Source organism: Siphateles boraxobius, unplaced genomic scaffold, assembly GCF_051911475.1.
Source record: "Siphateles boraxobius isolate OS27281-9 unplaced genomic scaffold, OSU_SipBor_1 25, whole genome shotgun sequence".
Taxonomy (NCBI): Eukaryota; Metazoa; Chordata; class Actinopteri; order Cypriniformes; family Leuciscidae; genus Siphateles; species Siphateles boraxobius.
Window position 1 is genome coordinate 2,594,399 of NW_027508866.1, and position 13,001 is coordinate 2,607,399.

General features: G+C 41.6%; 4 non-coding genes across 4 annotated transcripts; 1 reads left to right on the forward strand and 3 right to left on the reverse strand.

The window, feature by feature from the left end:
- Positions 1-3,705: 3,705 nt before the first annotated feature.
- On the reverse strand, positions 3,706-3,777 carry trnap-cgg (transfer RNA proline (anticodon CGG)). Its single transcript has one exon. It is a non-coding gene; the product is annotated as a tRNA-Pro (tRNA).
- A 1,318-nt stretch (positions 3,778-5,095) lies between these two features.
- Positions 5,096-5,168, reverse strand: trnap-ugg (transfer RNA proline (anticodon UGG)). Its single transcript has one exon. It is a non-coding gene; the product is annotated as a tRNA-Pro (tRNA).
- Positions 5,169-6,980: 1,812 nt separating this feature from the next.
- On the reverse strand, positions 6,981-7,052 carry trnap-ugg (transfer RNA proline (anticodon UGG)). Its single transcript has one exon. It is a non-coding gene; the product is annotated as a tRNA-Pro (tRNA).
- Positions 7,053-7,212: 160 nt separating this feature from the next.
- trnar-ccg (transfer RNA arginine (anticodon CCG)) lies at positions 7,213-7,285 on the forward strand. Its single transcript has one exon. It is a non-coding gene; the product is annotated as a tRNA-Arg (tRNA).
- Positions 7,286-13,001: the final 5,716 nt, after the last annotated feature.

A 13,001-nucleotide genomic window follows, 5' to 3' on the forward strand; every position in this document is an offset into this window, starting at 1 on the left:
TACGGCTGGACTGCGGTTCGATGCCTTGTGATCCGATGAGTGGGGCCACATAGTTGACTTTGGTTCGACACCACTGTCCTTTGTGGAGGGCGTTCTTGGCGCCGGCAGTGGATAATTGGTTCAAAACAGTCTATCTCTTTCAGGTGGTCAGCCACTGTTGTGCTTTTCATGAGAGCATCATCAACGTAGATAAGGTTACCTCTCATTCTGGCATCTGGGCATGCTTTGTTCAGGAAGATGTTGAACTCAGTAGGTGAGTTGGCATAGCCTAACGGGTACCTGGTGAAAGTGACTTGTCGGTTGCCGAACGTGAATGCTAGCTAGTGCTGGTCTTCAGGATGCACAGGTATGGTCCAGAATCCAGAGGCCACATCAAGTGTTGAGAAGATTGTGGCTCCTCTGATTCTGGGTATTCCTTGCTCCAGCTGGGTCATGGGCCATCGGGACAGTGGCACCTGTTGATTCAGTTTCCTGCAGTCATTGGTGGGTCGCCACTTGCCGTTTGGTTTGAGGACGGGCCAGATGGGGGCAGAATGGGTGCTGTTGCATGGACGGATGACACCTTTTTCAAGCCTGGATACGATGATCTCTCGCACCGGTTCGTGTGAAGCGATGGGGATCTTGTACTGCCTGACAAAAGTGGGAGGAGCATTAGGGTGCGTTGGGATGCGCACAGTGTGGAGTTCGGTGAGACCACAATCTAAAGAGTCTTTGGCAAAGGATGCTTTGAACTTGTAAAGGACTTGTCTGAGTCTTTGTAGATCTGCATCATTTTTAATTGCGTCAGCGTCTTTTAGAATTTGCTGAACTTGAGACTCAAATCCTGGGAACGGCTCCTATGTTGGTGTGTCGTCTGTCGTGTTGGCAGGCAGAGGTGCAGCAGTGTCGTCAGTCCTGCAAGCAAGCTGTCTGGAGACTGTGTATACTGCAAGGTGTTGGTCCTCTGTCAGTGCTGTTCTGCATACCTGGTCTTTGTCCATTGGCATGACCGAAGTGACGGAGATGAGTTTGAAGGGTGCTGTGAACACTGTGTGGTTTGTGCTCCCTTCGGGTATTATTGAAGATGGGATGGGCCCAATGATTGGTAGTGTGAGTTCAAAGTCATGGAAGTCATGGCTCACTAGCCATCCCACCCGATAGACTTTTGGAATGGTGGTGTCCATCGCCACGCAGTTGTTGAAAAGGATGTAGACTACACGCGATGACACTTCAGTAAGGGGTGTGGCTTCCAGCGTGAGTCCAAGTTCAACACATTCGGGTGAAGGTTGAAAGAAGCCCAGCGTGTGGTTTAGGGTTTGACCACAATGCATGTTGAGCTGGACGGCGACCCCTTTGGTGTAAGCTGGTATCGAAGTGTCCTGTTCGTTGATTAGGGTGCCAACCTCTGGAATGGTCTGACCTGACAGGAGGTTCTCAGTGTTGGTTGGAACAACAGGGGGCTGTAAAGTCAATGGGGCCCACACTACCTCATTAATGATGTCCACATGAGCCTTGAGGTGAGTCAGGATGTCTACTTCAATGTAGACATCATGGGGCGGGTCCGGAAGGACCAGGAAGTAATGGGTCAGACACCGGTGGTTCCAGTTCAGGTTCAAAGCGCAGACACCTTTGGCCGTAACCATGGTTGATGGGTACGTGTTTAAAGGAAAACGGGTGCGCTTGCTGGCAGAAGGAAGGTCTGGTGTGTCTTAATGCGAGCATTGAATAGTGAGACACTGATGGCTGAGTGTTCATTTTTTAGGTGTGCATTGGGTGGATCAGACTCATACAATCAATTGTCAGGTGAATGTGAGCTAACTGTTCAAGCCTGATGTCATTTTGGCTGTATGACTGCACGTTCAGTTCACAAGTTTGAGGTGTAAGAGTTCGATCTTGTCTCTTAGCTTGAAATTGGAGTCTTTTTGAAAAGGTGAGATGAGATCACCGTAAGATGTGATGCTGTGTGTTCCCTGCTCACTTGCTTTTCCAACGTGATGTTCAGGAGGAGTTACCGGCCCACCCCCTTTTCGACCAGGTTGCCCAGGAATGTTGTCATTGGGGCAGGTGTGACGATCAATGGGTGGTTAGGACCGGGTTTGTGTGGCTGTCTGCGGGTGTAGATAGCCAAAACAGCATTTTCTGGTACCTTGGGATAGTGGTACCTGATATGAGGAAGTGTGCTGTCTCATTCAGGGTGTGCAGCTGTCAGCTGTGGAGCTTGGGTGATGCTGTCACCTTGTGATATGACAGTTAGCTCTGTGGTCTTTGGCTGAGGAGCAGTGTTCGGGGTGCTTGGCTCAGTCAGTTGGTAGACAGACCGGGCGTTGGTTTCAGTTCTTATGCTTAGACATAAGATGTGTGGTTTGTCTTTCTTGCGAGTTTTCTGTAAAGAAGCTCTTTCAGCACCTTCAGGATCTCTGCCCTCTCTGACGTGGCTGCACTGTTTTGATCTGATGTGGGCTCAGACTTGGGCTTACCAGTGGCATGTTGAGAGGGGTTCCGATGCTGGCTTTCTGGGCTTGATGCTCCGGACAATGGGGATCGGCTTTTTCTGGGTCGCCGGCTGGCTTCCCAGGTGGCTCCACCCCTTGGGTTGTTGGATGGGTGTTGCCGGTCCCAGAATCTTTCAGAGCGTCCGCTCTGGTGCTTCGGTCGAGAACCATTGCGGTTGTACTGCCCTCTGCTGGCTTGGAACTGTCTTGACTCTCTGTACAAAGGTCTGTGGTGTTGTGGGGCGCCCTCTAGAGTCAGCTCTGAATAGTGTTCGGAGACAGGGAAGATGGTGTGGTTTTTTACAGTGTTTTTGGACACAGTCTTTTGCTTGACATAAGCTTTGTGGGCCAAGTCTCGTAGCTGAACCCGGGACCTCTCGCACCCAAAGCGAGATTCATACCCCTAGACCAACGAGCCTCTTTTACATTAAGTCTTTCGGGAGGGCGCCACAAATTCAGTGAAGCCCATCTCAAAGACGGAACACGACCTGGCGTCGAGATACGAAAGTGTAGTTGTTTGAGCGTTAGAAACCCCTTGAAGCCAAATTACTGATCAAAGGAAAAAGAACTCCAGACAAGGCCCAGTGGCCTAACGGCGGGCTCTAAATGTAAACAGCCGCATATAGGCTATGCCGTAGGCTTGACTTTGAACTAAAAGGCATCAGCCTCCCACCTAGGGAGGCTGTTACTAGGGCGTGCTTGTTGCGCTTGCTCTAAGCCGATGCTGCAAAAAGTCAATGAAAAGTTGTTCAAAGGAACTCCACAGAACAACAAGTATACCCGTGCTTAGCGTTTCTGCAAAAGAGCCACGGTTCAGTTAAGAGCGATTTAAAATGCTTTGAATCCCACTACAGCATCTACAGACCTGCGAAATAGTTCAATTTTGCCAAAGCATCAGCCTCTGATGCTGCAGAACGTGACGTCAAGTACTATGTGGGTTGCAGTAGATGGCCAGACTATAAACTGAAATCCGGGATTTGAAGCCAGGATCTCTAGCACCCGAAGCGAGAATCATACCCCTAGACCAACGAGCCTGCCTGACGCTGGATGGGGCTACTTGCGTACACTTGTACAGTCACCGAACGCTGGCCTCAAACAGAATGAACAGGGACTAGTTTTAATAAGAGCGTTTGTCGTTAAGGAGCCGTACTCTCTGGCAGGCAGCGATTCAGAGTACGTTCTGTGCAGGAAATAAATGCTTGTCATCTGACTGGCTGCTTGTTCTGAAACTGCTGGGCTCGTCCGGGATTTGAACCCGGGACCTCTCGCACCCGAAGCGAGAATCATACCCCTAGACCAACGAGCCTGACTGACAATAGATTCGGCTACTTGCGTACCCTTGTAGAGTCACTTGTAAGGGGTGTACAGTTAAAGACCCAGAACCAGATATGAAGAATGAAGACCCAGTGTCAGAATTATAAAAAATTAGAGAAAATATTTACTGAAGATAGTTTGCAGTTTCATCAGCAGAAGTCAGCTTCAATACTCGCACAGGAGTTCGTAGGCCGCCCCCCTTACAGTTACAAAGATCACAGCAGTTATACCATTTCCAAGGTCTAAGCTACGTCATTGCTTACAGGTTGAATGATTCTCATTGGCTAAGAAACATTAAGAGCCTAAACAATTTAACACATGTGAGGAGATAGGGGTGCCTATCGCCATTAGTCAAGATAGTTGTCGTCCACTCATTAGATTTAGGTCTGTGGTGGCCTCGCAGGTTAGAGAAGGGCGCCGGGGTGTCTGGTCCGAACGTCCAGAACCTACATAGAATGTCATACGCACACACACACACACATAACAGACACTAGCAAATAACAGCTCCCATCAAGGCTGAAGAGAGTCTGAGCTCCTTATTATCAGTTAAGTATACCAAAACATAATGCTAAAACATTCACTCATTTGGGAGAAAATCACTGGCATTTACTCCGAAGGAAGGAAATATACTGGAAAGAATACATTTTAATACAACAATTAAAGTTCGATATAGTAACGCTCAATATAGCTTGACCATATGTCCAGCGAAGAATCATATGTGTCCACGCTGCCTTTAGGACCCTCTACTGATACCAGAGAAAGAGACAAACGGCCTTGTGGGTTACGTGGCCTTCGTGTCCTGCGTGTACTGCGTGCAATCTCAAAGTAAGATTGGAATGCACCTAAAAGAAACTGGTTAATTACATCACATGCATTTAAGACAATATAATTTCACAAGCACAAAGAATATAAAAATTATTATGTGATAATGAATATATTTGATTATTGATTTTTATAAAGGAAGTATATAAGCATTCAAAAGGATATGATTATAGATGTATTTGAAGAGGCAAGGGGATTTTGACCAACCCTTCACACTGAATGCTGGCCTCTTACAGAATGGGAAGGCACTAGTTTTAATAGAAAGCGTTTGTCGTTAGGGAGCCACACTCCCTGGCAGGCAGCGATTCTGGGTTCGTTCTGTGCAAGGAAATAAGCGCTTGTCATTGGCTGAATCTTGGCTATGTTGTAGTACAGATTAACACAAGCAGTAGTAAGGGTTTCAAAAACATGACAGTTTTGAGTTTGGCTCAGTGCTGCAAAAGGAAGGATCCAACCTTGTTGCTCTCGCTGCTTGCTCTGAAATCCCCGGGCTCGTCCGGGATTTGAACCCGGGACTTCTCGCACCCAAAGCGAGAATCATACCCCTAGACCAAACGAGCCTCTTTTACATTAAGTCTTTCGGGACGGCGCCACAAATTCAGTGAAGCCCATCTCAAAGACGGAACACGACCTGGCGTCGAGATACGAAAGTGTAGCTGTTTGAGCGTTAGAAACCCCTTGAAGCCAAATTACTGATCAAAGGAAAAAGAACTCCAGACAAGGCCCAGTGGCCTAATGGATAAGGCATCAGCCTCCGGAGCTGGAGATTGTGAGTTCAAGTACCACCTGGGTCGTCTTTAATGGGCTATGTTTAAGTTGGATGTTCGACAAATTCAAGGATGGTTTGTTCAAAGCAATAATGACCGCAAGATCTGAGTTAGCATAGAACGGACAAACTTCGGATAGCTGTGGTGGGTTTTTGTGTGCGTCAGACTGTCAGTGAATCATTCTTGCCTGCCCGTGCATGTGCCCTTTCAGGCTGAAATTACACAAAGCACTGTGCGCAAGAGGCCCAGTGGCCTAAGGGGAAAAGGCCACTACTTGCTTTTGCACTGGACCTACGACGAAGGCTTTGCGTAAGAAAGCAGAGAGGCAGACTACACACAAAACAGGTGGGAAAGAGTCATGAACTTTAAATTAATCTAGTCATCGAAAAACATCATTGATACGTTTGTTTTGTCCATATAACCAAAATGGCTGTGTAATTGGAGAAAAACACATGGAACAGAAATGGCGGGCTCTAAATGTAAACAGCCGTATATAGCCTATGCCGTAGGCTTGACTTTGAACTAAAAGGCATCAGCCTCCCACCTAGGGAGGCTGTTACTAGGGCGTGCTTGTTGCGCTTGCTCTAAGCCGATGCTGCAAAAAGTCAATGAAAAGTTGTTCAAAGAAACTCCACAGAACAACAAGTATACCCGTGCTTAGCGTTTCTGCAAAAGAGCCACGGTAATTCAGTTAAGAGCGATTTAAAATGCTTTGAATCCCACTACAGCATCTACAGACCTGCGAAAAAAGTTCAATTTTGCCAAAGCATCAGCCTCTGATGCTGCAGAACGTGACGTCAAGTACTATGTGGGTTGCAGTAAATGGCCAGACTATGAAGTTGTTGATAAAGAAAAGTAAATGCTTTGGCGGGGGCTGAGAGGTGGGGAGGACAACATGGCTAACTCCTCCATAATCAGATTGCCCTTCGGGTGATTTTTGGGCAACTCACTGAGTCTCAGCTCCAGAGAGAACTTCAGCAAGTCTAGTTTCTGACTGACTCATTCAAGCGGGCTTGAGCTTCTGAATGAGCTTTCTTCTCCGTCAGAATGAGCTTTCTTCTCTGTCAACTTCTAAGGGAAAACAATGCCTTTCATACACCAAGAAGAGCACAATTTGTTTTATCACCCAGCTTAAAAAAAGAAAAAAAAAACCTGTGGTATCACATGCAATTGCATACAGAGTCAGAGAACCCTTGAACTCATACTAAAGGTGAGAGGGCTCGTCCGGGATTTGAAGCCGGGATCTCTAGCACCCGAAGCGAGAATCATACCCCTAGACCAACGAGCCTGACTGACAATAGATTCGGCTACTTGCGTACACTTGTAGAGTCACTGAATGCTGGCCTCTTACAGAATGGGAAGGCACTAGTTTTAATAGAAAGCGTTTGTCGTTAGGGAGCCACACTCCCTGGCAGGCAGCGATTCTGAGTTCGTTCTGTGCAAGGAAATAAGCGCTTGTCATCTGGCTGAATCTTGGCTATGTTGTAGTACAGATGAACACAAGCAGTAGAAAGGGTTTCAAAAACATGACAGTTTTGAGTTTGGCTCAGTGCTGCAAAAGGAAGGATCCAACCTTGTTGCTCTCGCTGCTTGGTCTGGAATCCCCGGGCTCGTCCGGGATTTGAACCCGGGTCCTCTCGCACCCAAAGCGAGAATCATACCCCTAGACCAACAAGCCTCTTTTACATTAAGTCTTTCAGGAGGGCGGCACAAATTCAGTGAAGCCCATCTCAAAGACGGAACACGACCTGGCGTCGAGATACGAAAGTGTAGCTGTTTGAGCGTTAGAAACCCCTTGAAGCCATATTACTGATCAAAGGAAAAAGATCTCCAGACAAGGCCCAGTGGCCTAATGGATAAGGCATCAGCCTCCGGAGCTGGATATTGTGAGTTCAAGTCCCACCTGGGTCGTCTTTAATGGGCTATATTTAAGTTGGATGTTCGACAAATTCAAGGATGGTTTGTTCAAAGCAATAATGACCGCAAGATCTGAGTTAGCATAGAACGGACAAACTTCGGATAGCTGTGGTGGGGTTTTGTGTGCGTCAGACTGTCAGTGAATCATTCTTGCCTGCCCGTGCATGTGCCCTTTCCGGCTTAAATTACACAAAGCACTGTGCGCAAGAGGCCCAGTGGCCTAAGGGGAAAAGGCCACTTCTTGCTTTTGCAATTTTGCCAAAGCATCAGCCTCTGATGCTGCAGAACGTGACGTCAAGTACTACACTGCAAAAACTCAAAATCTTGCCAAGTATATTTTTCTAATTTCTAGTCAAAATATCTCATCACACTTAATATAAGACAAAATCACCTAAAGACCAAGATTTAAGTGAGCTAGAGGAGCTTGTTTTTAGACAGTGCATCTTGAATATCTTGTTAAGTGAAACTGTCTTAAAAATATCTTGTTTTGAGTCATATCTCAGATGAAACAAGCTTTTTTGACATGTCATAAGCTGCTGTGTTATTTGTAAAAGATGAATCGTCTTGTTTCAAGGAACAGACTTGACTTGAATTGAGACAACAAATCTGCTTTATTGAAAACTGCAGGTCAACATGCCCAACTCACAACAACTCACAATGACATATATTGACAGCAAAAAAAATGTAATTTATTTACGTATAAACAACTTTACCGACGTACAAATTTGTATGTATTCCTATTTAACTTATGCATATTAAAATCGTGGGTTTGACTCTATTGCATTAAATTGTCTTATCAATTAAATTTTCAGTCGCATTTATTAATGGTTTAATGTTACTCCCCATATGGAAAAGATTTGCTAAAAACTCCTGTGATTCTTATATGTTCCAACAGAATATTGTAAGGGACATATACGCTGCAAAAACCACATAATGTTTTAAACATTTAAACTACACACACAAGCACACATTTTAATTACAAAAATATTTTATTAGAATGTGTTCTACAATATACAGTTGGATATTTCACATATCAATATTTTTCATTTTAAATCCTGCATCACCAGATTTAATTTTCATTTGTGACAATTTCTCTAAACTTTATCACAGTACTACTATGGCATACAACAGTTCTATTCTTAACCTACAAACATAAAACTTTCCTAAATGTTGAAGTGATTCTTATGCGTATCACTCTAAAAAATAATTCAGTGGCTTAGTAAATATCACAGTAATAATTAACTTTATTAACTAAAATCTCTGAATATCATTTACTTGATAGTTTGAGTTGAACATAGCCTACCGAAATAATTGACTAAAACTCCAACAATAAATTTTGTCTGAAATTTACAGTTATATTTAAGTTTGAAGTTTTTCACTAAAATAATTTAGTATTTGACTAACCAATTATTTATTTAAAATACACTGAGCTAATATATTTGTGAAATTTCCATCACAATATTTGAGAATGGATAATTAAACTAATCTGTTTCAAGAACCACAAATATTACTTAAATAAAATCAATATTATTAATATTTAACAAGCATAAGAAATTGATTAAGTTTACTCATATTTTACTGTCTATGATTACAACCATAGATATCTATGATTACAACAACGCACCCCTCCCCCACCCTCTGACGTCACGACAACTCGACGGTGGAGTCGAGTGAGCGGCGCGCGCGCTGTTTGAACTCTCTCCAGTGCAGAACAGTTCTCATCTCCTCAGCCTCGCATAATTGGTGCATTTCCTCTGTGGAATTCAGGTGTGTATGTTTTATTTTATCTGTATAATCATTAATGTGCTTTAAATAATTTTATTTAATGCGAAGGAACATACAGAGACTCAATGTTAATACAGAGACGCAATGTTACTCACCTCAAACGAGTGTCGACTCGCGCCTGCCTTTTCGCGTGATTGTAAGGCCTTGCATATAAAACACACGACTATATTCTTAAAGATAATGAATATAACTAATTTGGATGATAAAATGTCCTCAGAACTGTGCACTGTTTGTTTATTGGCAGGTTGAGGAGTCAGTCGCGTCGCAGCATCTTTCGGCTGTGAGTGACGCAGGACGGCGGTGTAAAGTTAGAGGTTCCCCCGCAGAGGCGAGTCCATCTCCGGCACGCGAACCAGCGCTGATCCGTTGGATACTGGATAACAGACCGGTTGATTACACTTGAATTACTTTAATGTTTAGGCCTAAATGTTTAATTTTTACTTCGAAATGTTTCTTACATGAGTTTAGATGTAGGCAATATTGCATACGTGTTAAAAATAGTATAAAATATATGCTGTTTTGCTGTAATGTTAGGCTACTAATCGACAATAAAGGCCAATGTCATGTAGTTATACCGGTGGTTGTATGGAATATTTTTACAAAGGTTTAGAGGAAATAAAAAAGTTAATATTACTGCCATATAAACACAGTTTATATTACTCATAAATATTTGTTTTTAAATGTTTCCCCGTAATTATTTCTACTCATGTTTATTTGTGAATGTACCAAATGCAGTTACTCAGATCTATTTAATTTGTTTTACTAACATTTACTCAGTTAATACAGTGTAAGTAATTGCTTTCACTGCTTAAAAATCTAATCAATATTCTAAGTTTAAAAATGTTTCACCAAAAAAATGAGTAAATCATATTAAATGTTTTTAGAGTGCATCACCACCAGAGTTCATGTCATATATACAAAAACATATTCCAGCCAATTTTAATCACTGTTCTAGAAACATATTTGACTCAGCTTTGTTCATTTGCAATAATATGTTATTATTTTGTTCACAAACAACAGGCCCAGACAGTTCACAATTAATACACGATCTTACAATATCATTGCTTTTCAACTGCTCTTTCAAATCCTGTAGAAAAATTAACAGTCTTCATAAAGATCAGTGATATTCTGACAGTAATCCTCTAACCGGCATCTGCACTGTACAATTTAAAGGGATACTCCACTTTAAAATGAAAATTTTCATCATATACTCACCCTCATGTTGTTTTAATCCTTAATGAATTTCTTTCTTCTGCTGAACAGAAAGGAAGATATTTAGAAGAATATCAGTAACCAGACAGTTTCTGGTCTCATTCACTTTCATAGTATATTTTTTTCCTACTATGAAAGTCAATGAGACCAGAAACTGTCTGGTTACTGATATTCTTCTAAATATCTTCCTTTCTGTTCAGCAGAAGAAAGAAATTCATTAAGGATTAAAACAACATGAGGGTGAGTATATGATGAAAGAATTTTCTTTTTAAAGTGGAGTATCCCTTTAAGAATCTGCCAACTGCATATAAGTGAATCAGATGTTGATCATCGAAACATGAAATCTGTACGAAACACATAAACAAATGACACAAAATGTGTATGAATTCTATATGACTTTAATTTGACTAGCATATAATTCAATATAAGAAATTTAAATGATTTATATATGAATTTTATATGAGTTTTATATATTTCGAGTAATACCATACACATTTGCATACTTTTGTCATGTAAAACTCATATATATCGTGAAACACAAAAGGCGTTTTTCTCCTATAGACCCATAATACACTAAAACACAACATAAATTCACAAAAGACATTAATTTTATTAGCTTGGTGTAATCCAAATCTTTAGAATCCATGTGTTGTTTGCAAGAAACAGATCCAAATTCAGCCCTTCATCCAGTGATCTTCATAATTTCTCTCAGCAGAGACCGTAAACGCCAAATCCCCGCTCGTGGTGAATTCAAATTCAAAAATTGCGCCCGAAGCGTTACGACACGTTTTACGGCACTGATATTAGACGCTCATTGGCTCTCGCATGTTTCGTCACAGATAGCGACATGCCGTGTTTAATTGGTGTACTACATTTGAAAAGGAGAATCGCGCGCGCCTTCAGAGAGCGAACAGCGAACCGAAACCGGATTAGTGTTTTCATGGATTAATAAATTAAATTCTGCTCTGTAACGTTACCTCATACAAATATATTATATAGCCTACTGCCAGAGAGGACTGCGACACATCGTCCTGTGAACGACTTTTGGTACTGGTTTTGACATTTTCTCACTAAATAAATTATTGCGATTAAACGTGTAACGTTATGTCTGTTGTTTTTCTTAATAATTGTAACATTAGTTACATAGTTTTAAGAAATGGTTAGGTGTAGGGGTAGGATTAGTGGCTCAAACTATATTTAGATGCTTTATTGTTAATAAAACTGCCATTTCCCTACACATTATGTTCATTATGTTTTATCCTTTTAATATTGTCTATAAAATGGGTATGTTTAGGTGTGGGAGTAGGGTAAAGGGATCTTACATTTATAATCTATAAAATGTTCTACTATGTTTTCATAATGCAGTTCCATAAATACTGTGAGCCAAAATGTTGAGAAAAATTAAGCTGTTTCCCTTTTATGCAGTCCTCTGGGACTTTTTGCTGTTTAAAAAACAAAACAAAAAAAAAATAGTTAAATGCAAGTCTATTTTTCACTTTTTCGGTCTAGTAAACAGTAGTTAATGTCTTGAATCTAGTAGGTAAAATGTCTTGAATCTAGAACAGTATTACTTTTGTTGAGCTTACAATAAGGTAAATACACTTGAGATGATGACAGGATGGTAAATTATGGCTTATTATGGCAAAAAAGCACTGCCTAATATGAGTCAGGAATACTAACTTCAAGGCATTTTGTCTCAAAATGCCCATTTCCAATCTTATTTCAAGTTGGTGGTGACTTAAATCTAGAACAGTGTAACAATTATAGAACTAAAAATTAGTTAAATACACTTGAAACAAACAGGATGACAAAAGAAAATGCTACTTTTGAGGGGAAAATACTATTTTTGAGCATGACAAGCTTATTATGAGACATAAAACATCACAATACTAGTAAAATATAGCTAAAAATGAGTTTTCCCAGCTAATTTCAAGATCACTCATATCTTTTAAGGCTTAAATATAATGTCTTATTTCAAGAAATCTTACCAAGAGAATTTTCACTTGTTCCATTGGCAGATTTTTTTGCTTATTACAAGCAAAAATATCTTGTATTAATTTTTTTTTTGCTTATTTTTGGAGTGGCCTTTTTTCCAGTGTATGTGGGTTGCAGTAAATGGCCAGACTATGAAGTTGTTGATAAAGAAAAGTAAATGCTTTGGCGGGGGCTGAGAGGTGGGGAGGACAACATGGCTAACTCCTCCATAATCAGATTGCCCTTCGGGTGATTTTTGGGCAACTCACTGAGTCTCAGCTCCAGAGAGAACTTCAGCAAGTCTAGTTTCTGACTGACTCATTCAAGCGGGCTTGAGCTTCTGAATGAGCTTTCTTCTCCGTCAGAATGAGCTTTCTTCTCTGTCAACTTCTAAGGGAAAACAATGCCTTTCATACACCAAGAAGAGCACAATTTGTTTTATCACCCAGCTTAAAAAAAAAAAAAAAATCCTGTGGTATCACATGCAATTGCATACAGAGTCAGAGAACCCTTGAACTCATACTAAAGGTGAGAGGGCTCGTCCGGGAAAAGGCCACTTCTTGCTTTTGCATTGGACCTACGACGAAGGCTTTGCGTACGAAAGCAGAGAGGCAGACTACACACAAAACAGGTGGGAAAGAGTCATGAACTTTAAATTAATCTAGTCATCGCTAAACATCATTGATACGTTTGTTTTGTCCATATAACCAAAATGGCTGTGTAATTGGAGAAAAATACA